The 8,859-nt window shown below is 41.6% G+C and overlaps 1 protein-coding gene across 1 annotated transcript in view; it reads right to left on the reverse strand.

Annotated features, from left to right (window-relative positions):
• The window catches only part of LOC119419942 (four and a half LIM domains protein 1), an 18,169-nt gene extending 12,680 nt beyond the window's left edge, over positions 1-5,489 (reverse strand). Inside the window, exon 1 of the mRNA XM_037687312.1 lies at positions 5,418-5,489. The gene's annotated coding sequence lies outside the window, so the exon portion shown is untranslated. The remainder of the gene's footprint in view (positions 1-5,417) is intronic.
• Between the last annotated feature and the right edge of the window lie 3,370 nt (positions 5,490-8,859).

Raw genomic sequence — 8,859 nt, forward strand, 5'->3', positions numbered from 1 at the left:
TAACAAAAAACGATGTCCAGATGACATGATTCAACCTTTTTTTGTTGTTACATACCTGGATGACTGAGAAAACAAACTTTGTGTTTTTGAAACCATTAGTGAAAAGGCCAGACTTCAGGGGTATCTGAGGCAGGCTTGAAACACAAGAGTCAGGGTGGCTTCTGGGTAATACCAGATGGCTAGGCCTCAGACTGACGAAGCCTCTTGGATGAGGGGCGAAACGTTTCTTTTTAACAAAAAACGATGTCCAGATGACATGATTCAACCTTTTTTTGTTGATTTTACAGCTTGTGACTTATTGAAAAATACATTTTTCCTCATTTTACGTCTAATCTTTCTAGCATTCTGATTTCAAGAGCTTAATGTAATTTAACAAGTTCTGATTCGATTTGCTTGAAGTGCTCATCCTTAATTGCCTGTTGATCCATCGACAAATATGTGGAACGTCTTTGAGGTTTGCTGGCATTTCTTAATCTTAACCCACCATCGTGCCGTTATAAAAATAAACACAAGTGCTGAAAACTGAGCAGCAAGTTATGCTGAACATTTGTGCGCCACTAGAGCCCTTCAGCGAACGATTGAATAATTGTTTTCTCTGGCTCTGGTGAGCCACATTCCAACCAGAGGAACGAAGCTGGTCCAACAAACCCAAGTCGTGTAGAAACACGGCGCATCTCGCTACAACGGGGCGGACATGATGGCTTTACCAGAAGCTCTTTACCCGCTTCACTTTGTCTTGTTACATGTAACAGTCAAGACCGAGCATATTTATGTTACCTATATGTTGAGTTACTGTCTCCGTCCTCAGGGACCGAGACATCGTTCTGTTCATTTCTGTGAGTGTCCGAGACATTCGTCAGGGTAAGACGATCCCGTCCATGTTGAGCCGTTCTGTTTGGAGGCTTTCTTACGGTTCAGAGCCGACAGAAAATATTTGAAGTGAGAAATTCTCAGGATGTCTCATGGGCTTGTTCGGCTCCACAATGTTCCAGTCTGCTCCCATAAACCTCCAACCAACTCCCTGCAAATCTCCGCTTGGAATCATTTTTCCAGATTCTACTAGTGACCAGCTGAGCCCTTTCTGAATTTAAAAATAAAAAGTCCTTAAATGGGTAAAAAAAAAAAAAAAGAAAGCACCCAAGATTTTCCTCATATGGGGGAACGATTAAAAGGACAGTCTGAGGCACCGAGACGTGTAAAACTTCAAAACTTGGATGTTTTTGCACAGATTTGGAACACAGTTGTGTTTTATTCAGAGTTGAATGTTCTGGTCTGTTAATGAGAAGCTACAGCCACTGGATGATTAGTGAGACAGGAAGAACCAAACTCTCTCTAATAACTTTAAAAACTACATAAACCCCACAAAATGTGTTTTGTCTTGGCTTCCCATTTTACTAAAGTCCTTCCAAAGACTTCTAAAGGAGAACGTTATCGTGGTATCCTGTTATCACCTTCTCTTTTAACGTTTCCTAAGCTTTTGGAAACGGAGCGTTCAGGTTTTTGTTAGCGACATGCTTCCTGGTTCTTGCATCAAATAGAAATGCAGCTTTGAAAGTTCATATATTTTATTTCATAACGGAGATAACATTAACTTGGCCTGCGGGACTCCAGGCAGACTTTCAGCGCAGTCGGGCTGCTGTGGTGCTCCGTGTAGAACGTGGTTAGAGTCGTCTTGATGAAATATACAAAGTTTCTCCTAAAATAGACACCGTAGCTTTAAGCTGAGAAGGAAGTTGGAGAATGCAACAAAAAATGGAAGATTACTTGAACTCAATCTTATATCTACACAATCCTTCAAACATTGTCTCGTTCTCGAACCACGCCAGTTGACTTCTTTCAATGTAGGGGAGCAGTGGCTCTACTCCGACCTCTCCCTGGATGACAAAACTATTGTCACTAAAGCACTGGGCTGCGACTGTTGGAGACTAGTTGGTGACTGTAAATTGAGAAATAGACTGATTTTATCCTACAAAGCCACTCACTCCACAAACGAAGTTCATTTCAGCCACTTGTATCCAGAATCCTATTCTGGTGGCCATGATCTAAAGCTCTTGGCCACCAATGAGCACCAGAACATAAAACAGTCCTGTACATCGAGATCTTTGCTTTAAAGTATCATAGCAAACCGGAGCAACTTCCTCATTACTGTGGTCTCAATCTGTTAACCCATCTCCTGCTCTATCCTGAACAAGATATCGAGCTACTTGAAGTCCTCCACTTGAAGATAGATACAGGTAGCTAGAAAGATAGATACTTTTATTAGTCCCCAGGAAATTTGAGGCATCCAAATTATACAGATAAAAGACGTATGAAATAATCAAAAAAAGGAAGCAACGTACACAAATTTGGAAAAAAGCAAAGAAGGCAGTTTCCTCAAACCGGCCCTCGTGAACAAAACTAGCTTGGCCAAATTATAAGTGGCCAAATTTCAATATGCATCATTTTAAAGCCTCTGGGATGGAAAGTTTAACAATAATATTAATTCTATATTAAAATATCCTCATTGTGACTCATTCTGCCAGCACTGGTCAAATATGTTTTTTAATAATAACAGAAACAGTAAAGATGCTAATAACTTAAGAGGTTATTTTTAAGTAGCTGAACTTCTGATCCAGTTTTTACTCAGCCCACCGTTCTCCCAACTCTCAATGTTAAGCTGATGCTTCCAGACAACTTTCTATATTACATGTACAAATAGGTTTATCGTTGGCCAACTCGTTCAATCCTGCAAAGCACAAGAACAATTTCATAACAAATGACTTGCGTCAGCAAACCCAGACGTATCACAACAAGTTGTAGTATCTCCAGGACAGAAAATAATGAACTCACAACTGTCTCAGTCACTCCTGAAGCTTTAGAAGTCCATTAAAAACTCTGGTAGAACATCCATGGAGATGAGAAAAAGGACAGCGTATGTGCACGGTTTACATGTTAAACACAGCTCAACAGGGAGCTACTGTCACATGAAGTCAGACCAGATGCATAAAGTTTTATGAGGTTGTAACGTTTTATTAGAATGAGCTCAGACAAACTCCGGCTTTAACTACGCCTTTGACTTTTAACTCCCGCTGACCTTCTGGGGTTTGAGTCTGACTGTGATGATTGAGCTGGCTGTTTCTGCATGGTATAGATTTCAGAGCATATCCAACGACAGATGTCACATCACGTTGAACACGACTTTAGCTTCTTGTTTCTTCAGCTGGTTGGAAATCGTTTTAAGTGCTCATGTTTTATTTCTAGAGCATGAGGTTGCACTTTGTGGCCTTGAAGGGAGCGCATATCTGCAACCTTGCATGCCAGTTTTACACACAGATCTTGTGTGGTCCTCCTCCACCACACAATCGTGACCTTGTCTGTGCCATCAGCCTCTAGGGTCTCGGGACGGGTCAGATCAAGAGGGATTCAAAAACCTTGATGGATACACGCATGCATCAGGAAACCTCGTCTGGAAAAGGGAAACTGGCACCTCCCTGGAGAAAGGCCTTGGGGCGGGGAGCTTGCCGGCGAGCACCTGGTGGTTGAGTCTCGTCTCCTGGGCCAAGCCTGAAAGCGAGACAGGATACCACCTCCACGTGGGCCCTCCACCTGTGAGGAGGGCCATGTAAGCCAGGCAACAGGTCCAGGTATCCCAGACCTGTTCCCAACCCAACTAGGAATAAAGCTGCTTTGCCGTTGGTATGTGCAGCTCCACTTGGCTCTCTTCTTGGTTCTTCTCAGGTGTGGATGATTTGCCACTACAGTGGAGGCTGACCAGTTTCCCCACTCTGTGGGTGAGATGGATAATGCAAAGTGGGCGGTATCGTAACTGGTATTTTCTGTGTTCTATCCACTCTGCTTGTTGTGGTCATTCCCCCTATAGTCAGACTTGAATTTCATTAGCTTATTTCGGCTCTGCTTATGAGTCCGGGTGTAGCCATGCTGCGCCATCATCTCCGATGGCTCTTGGTAAATGCGCTCATTTCTTGTGGCGTCATCCGTCAACATGATGAGGAAGTGGAGGTTCAGATGTAGTTTGTAGTTTTGCTGGGCAGGTGACGTAGCTCTGGATGATCCGTAAGAGCAGTGGCTTCCTTGCAACGCTGCCATGCACATCATTGTTGTTCAGTGTTCTCCTGGTGGTGGACTCATGAACAGTAACATTAGCCAACATGAGAGAAGTGTAGTAATGTGGCTTTTTTGTGGTTTTTTTGTTTGCATGTTTAAACTTGCTGCTCGGTTCATTTTTTTGAGGCTGCCACCTGTGACGCAGCCAGAGACATCTGACAGCTCATGCAGGTGTTCTCCATCAGCTGTAATGACATGAAAGCCAGGAATGGGGAAATAAAAAGCGCAGGACAACGAACAGAACGGCAGATGTGTGCAGCCACCGCTGAGGGGTGGGAGGCGCATCGGCCAGGGAGCACAATGGCTGGGTGTGCAACCACCACCGAGGGGCAACAGTCGGGGGCAAGCCGGTCAGCAGGTTGGCAGAGACTGAAGTGCGATGATGAAGAGCAGAGACTAGCGGGAGTAAGGACACAACTAAGAAACCAGCTAAGCTGGTCGGCACGGTGGATCGTGCCTGGTTGGAGGGTGCAGTCGTCCGGGTCTGATGTCGGAGGACCAAGCGTTGGAGGTCGAGATATATACACACTTCCACAAATATGTTTGATAGATCCCTGTTCTTTAAATCAGGGTGTCCATTCACACATGATCCTCATCCCATTGGTTGAAAACACCTGACTCTAATTTCACTTTCAAATTAACTGCGACTCCTGGAGGTTCACATGCTTCTGTCACTCCCAAATGTGTAACATTGGATCATTTTCCTCAATCAATAAATAAATGACCAAGTATAATATTGCATCTCATTTGTTGAAGAGGGTTTTCTTTATATAGTTTTAGGACTGGTGTGAAAAATCTGATGTTTTGGGTCACATTTCTGCAGAAATATAGAAAATTCTGGTGTTCAAACTTTCAAGCATCACTGCATTCCTGCTGACAGCTGCAGGAATTTTAGATGGATCTTTACGCACACGGAAATAAAGAGAGGCAATGAAAAATGGCTGCACAGGAATTTTTATTGAACTCTGTGAAACTTTTTTAGCTTCGGTGGATGAAAAGGGGACTCCTTAACTGGTTCCAGATTTCAGGAGCAGCCTGGTCTTTAACAAGTCAAGTCAGCATGTAGCACCCTTACTGAGACAGACAGACAGACAACGCCCCAGACAACTTTGGTTTCCTCTCCAGATGTCACAACCTGCTTGGTCTCCGAGTGTTTCATTAAACCAGTTTCTCTGTCTTCATAAGAAGCTGCAGTCTTTGTTTTAAAGATTATAAACATGAACGCTCGCGCGCAGAGAACACAGCCTGCTCCGACAGGTCGGTTCTGAACAACAGGACGGTTTGTGCTTCCGGCGGATCTTGTTTGAACTTACCGGACTCGGAGCGAGCTCTGCTGCGGGACTCTGCTTCACCGACACGGGCTGGAGGCTCCAAGTGGACCGAGCAGCCCGACCAGTCAGGCTCGGTTCGAGGCTCCGCCTTCAAAATAAAACTACACGTCGCGCTGCTGCTGAGGACTTTCAAACTAAAATACAAAATGTGACGCTCTTTTTTTTTTTAAGTCATGAAAACGTTTTTAAATATTAAACATACTCGAAAATAGGTTTTAAATATAATTAATAAAATAGGAAACTTTTTTCACAATCCAATTTCATTATCCCCCTACATGAATTATTCAGATATACTCTAAATAAACATATTTTTTGTTATTTTAAACAAAAATCCCCAAGTATTTATGATTACTATTATAATGCACAATCTTTTACCAAAATACAAGCAAAAGCAATTTTTCTGAAGCCACTTCTATAGGATTTATGTGAAAAACTGTAGAAAAAATTTGAATGCTTGTTTCTGGAAAAAAAAAAAAAACACTAAATCTATGTGCTTTTAAAACACGTGCATATTTAAAACATTTTACACTTTTAACCAGAACATGCTGTCGGTCAATTTGTTTTTTTGTTTGTCTTAAATACATAAAACTGAATTTGCTTTAAAAAACCAACCAGATGTAACATTCCTAACACAAATTAGGCTGAATCAAATAGCCACCATAAATAACAGAAACATACATTTCAAAGTCTAACATTTACTGTTCAAGCTTCATCTCAGTTGATGAAACAATCAATTTAATTGCAACAGACGTTTAAGTCTTCATTTAAATCAAACTTACGGAAAATCTGACCTTCAAACACAAGTTTACCGTCAGGAATAACATTTCTCAACACTTTAGACCTAATGTGGACCTGTCAACAAATGTACCTGTTAAACTGTAAGGATCCTACTTGATGAACTGTTCTTTGGTGGATTTACGTTAAATCTGCTGATAAACACTTAAAGACAGACCATTGAAATGTGACGACGTAAAGCAGTACCCTATCTGAAAGAACAGGCCTTGACGAGTTCAAATGTTTTTATTTTCTGTAGTACACTTGTAAGATGTCAAAGTGACAACACACAATTAATAACTTCAGGTTTACGCTCCTCAGAACTCATCTGAGATCGTTTCTCCCTCCAGATTTGTCGAAACCTTCACACACAGACCGACTGAAGGTGTACATCGCACAAATACGGTTTCCACAAACGGCAGAAACACGAAATAGCTCGACAGTTCTAGGAGACGTTATTTCCCACAAATACCCATAAAGGTGTGGATTTAAACCAGGACTGAAGTGGAGATCTCGTGACTATCCAGAAACTTAAACCTCACTGAGAATACCGTTTAATCAAAACACATTCAGCTTGAAATAATTCAACACATTTTTGCATTTAAAGTTGACATTTTAAAGGACTTTTAGTTATTAAAGAAAAAAACAATATTAACGCAAAATCAGGACGGAGGTGTCAAAAGAGAAGATTCAATTGAACTTATATCCTAAAATGGTCAGAACTAAACATACGCTTAGTTTAATAGAAAGTGCACAATGCAATCAGTGTAAAAACCAGGCTAAAACAGTACATCTTTCCACACTTCTCCAAAAACATTAAATAAATTCAAATAAGAACAGATGAGTTTAGTCAGAAAGCTGTTCTTATAACTGGCAACATAGTGTTATTTTCTGTATTATAAGAACAATAAGTTTAATATGAAATCTCTCAGGCGCTCCTTTGCATTAGTGATGAGCATGCTGTGACCAAATCATACAGCGTGTAATGAGTCAAAAACAACCCAAAAAAAAAAGCAACATTAAATAAAAACATAAAATAATCACCTTTCTGCATTTTCATCAAATCAAAATATGTACAAATCTGCATGTCATCGAGTTCCTGAATAGGCACTTTAGTTTAAAACAGTTCATCCGACCCTGCTAGTCTTTGATGACCCAACCTCACGATGATTTTCAAGAAACAATTTTAAACCCAGGTTAGCAGGAAACCCAAAAACATTAGCCCTAATGATATGATTCCTTTTTATGTGGTGCCAAATCTGTTAGAAAATCTACAACAGATTTAGCCAGAAGAACCACACACACATACTAAGAAACACACACAGGGAAGATCTAGTTGCCAAAAATAAAGTAAAAACATGTGCTACAGTATAGAAAGGAGACGAACTCCTGGAATAAATATCAATTTCCTTCATAAAGTCCTCGCAAAACATAACTGTAAAAAAAGTAGTAGTGCCGTTTTTTATTTTTTAGCTAAAAGGATTGTAAAAATGAGCATTCACCACTTGGCAGTCACAGTACAACACAATAAATAAATAATAAATAAATCAGCCTTTAAGTAAAAACTGATCGTACTTATTTGAATCAGTGCAAAGACTCCGGTTGACTGTGAGGAACGCAGTTAGACTTTCTAAGATGGTCTAAGAGTTTCCTTTTGTTTCTTTGTTCAACACATTTTGAGTTTGAAAGAGGCGATCATGAACTGCGAGAACAAGAAGTTTAAGATCACGTCGAATCAAACAATTTCCTGTGAACACATAGGTGAGATTAGTTACCCAAACGCAGCGTTCGCAGATCTGTCTTATGAGTGAAGCCCCCAGTATACTCCTACGTACGACCGTCCACGCGTACGTACGCGTGTACTGTACGCAGAGGGTTCAGACTTCATACTCAGGCGTTCACCCTGAGCAGCTGCAGAGCAGCTTCACAGACAAGGGGCGTTTACCTTCGGGTCAAATTGAGGTCGCCGATTGGTCATTTGCTGACACGCCTACTGGATTGATTGACAGGTCGGAAGGAAGAAAAAATTAGCGCTGGCAGCCGCAGCGGTGTTCTGTTATGTTGTTAATAAAAAATCTCAAAAATAAAAAAAAAACAGGGAGCGCTGGCTCTGCAGCCCACACATCAGACCAACCCACCAGGAAATCTCCAGACCCTCCCGCAGCCACGCTGGACCTGAGTTTATAATTCGCTCGTGACAAATTCTATCATTTCTCACCATTTCAGTCATGGCATCAACAGAGGAGGAAGAGATCACTGCCTCTTGGCAAAAAAACAAAAGAAAAGGCCAGATCAGAGATGAAGAAGAGGAATTTAATACATTGGTGTGGCATACAAAACAGTCCGTCGCTGGGCAGTTTATTGTGCGCTAAAAATTGAGCTTTGCACGGACATGCCCTGGGGTGTACTCTCATACATACATGCGTACCTCCGCGTATGGACGTACGCGGGAGTATACTGGAGGCTTAACACCACGAGGTGAACTTCTTGTTGCTTCAAGAACCTGAAGAAAGCTGGAGGAACATAGAACCACTTCACCACTGACGAGACAACCGCAGCGTTTGCCCTAGATCAGTTCCCTTGGCGGGGTGCCCGTCATATTTGTGTGTGTGTGTGTGTGTGTGTGTGTGTGTGTGTGTGTGTGTGTGTG

This window comes from Nematolebias whitei, chromosome 14 (genome assembly GCF_014905685.2).
Source record: "Nematolebias whitei isolate Nwh7 chromosome 14, NemWhi1, whole genome shotgun sequence".
Lineage (NCBI taxonomy): Eukaryota > Metazoa > Chordata > Actinopteri > Cyprinodontiformes > Rivulidae > Nematolebias > Nematolebias whitei.